The sequence below is a fragment of the Aplysia californica genome, unplaced genomic scaffold, assembly GCF_000002075.1.
Source record: "Aplysia californica isolate F4 #8 unplaced genomic scaffold, AplCal3.0 scaffold00027, whole genome shotgun sequence".
Taxonomy (NCBI): Eukaryota; Metazoa; Mollusca; class Gastropoda; order Aplysiida; family Aplysiidae; genus Aplysia; species Aplysia californica.
This window is the reverse complement of record NW_004797297.1, coordinates 1,390,172-1,391,872: the sequence shown is the minus strand read 5'-3', so window position 1 is coordinate 1,391,872 and position 1,701 is coordinate 1,390,172.

The following is a 1,701-nucleotide window of genomic DNA, read 5'->3' as shown; positions in this document are numbered from 1 at the left end:
CCCCCCCCCCTTTCGACATTCACAAGCCCTTTTTTCTACATTTGTTCTAATTTCAATACATTGAATTAAATGAATGCTTGCGAGAGACAGAGAGAGAAAATAGAAACAGACAGATAGCGTATTATTAAGTCTCATTCCCATTGGAGACATTTATGAATTTTCGTTTTAGGAAAGTTAACGGCTAGCCAAGTTGACTCGACTCTTTTGGAACGTTGGAACCTGCAGTTATAATTTTTTTTAAATGTAGATGCTCTACCCCTCCCATGGATACAATTTAGGTGATAACTTATGAGACGAGTTATGACCCCATATATTGGAGCCAACGAGGGTTGAGAGGTATACAATGTCGCAGCGGGAAGACCGAGATACTCAATAAAAAGTCTCTCCACACAGCAATCGAACCCCAGTCATCCTGCGGGAGAGGGGAAAGTGCTTAACCCTATCCGTAAGTCGTGTTTTACAATCGTATCCAATCCATACGACGTGGGGAACGCTGTGCCACCACTTTCTAAAGAGGAAATTTTCTCGTTAATCCGATCCGTACACTTGGCATAGTAGTAGTCTGTCAAAATGATTTTCTGAGAAATACTGAAAGTTTCAAAGACATCTTCGTACTAGAAATATTCTAAAATGTGAATAATACAACCCTGGGGGTACAAAATGACCCTAGGGCGTACGGATAGGGTTAACCGCTACACCACACACCCTGATAATTGATGGCCTGAGAACCAAACGACAGGACTGAAAGCAAAGACGTTATTTCATCCCACCCATACCATTACTTACATAGGAGGTTGCTGTGGTAAACTGTGCACTCGAGTCTTTGTCGTTGATGCCAATTTCTTGAGCTGCAGCGTTTGAGGCATCGTCGAAAGTAGAAGCTGTGGGATGGCAAAACCGTTAAAAACTGTAAATTGTTTCGTTATACAAAGAAAGCAACGCAATACAACAAGATAAATACATTCGTATTCTTTATCATGATAATATCATCATTCTGTTCTCTTTCGTCCATTAAAAACCAAACTCATATATTCTGTTTTCTGGTACACACACACACACACACACACACACATACACACACATACACACACACAACATCTACAAAATATCACGGTACAACAAAGTACATGTTCATTCAGTAATCATAATGGTCACAGTCAGTCAGATTTGTTAGTCGTAGTTACAAGTCTTGGGATCTGAGCGCATGACTTTCTGTTTTTATGGTTCCAAATGTAAAAAAAAATAAAATGTTTTCGGTGTTATCGTTGATAGCATCCATCCAGTGTTGGTGTTAGTAACGCAGTATTTGCAACAAGTTATTGTGACGGAGTGCGGTAAATTCGGAGAAATGTGACAGCGATCCGTAATAAATTTAGCAGTTGTGTTAAAAAAAAAACCCGGAAAAAATGGGCGCAAATCTGTGATTGTTGGCGAGAATAAACGCAATGAAGTTTAGACAACCAGAGGACCTTTCGGTTCTCACCAACCTGTAAAATAGAATAAAGATTTCATCGATGTTATTAATCAGGACATTATAATAATTATTAAGATTGCTTTGAGACTGAAAGATATTATTATCAATTGCAAAGGAACTACACATGAAAAATCTATCTATCTATCTATCTATCTATCTATCTATCTATCTATCTATCTATCTATCTATCTATCTATCTATCTATCTCTCTCTCTCTCTCTCTCTCT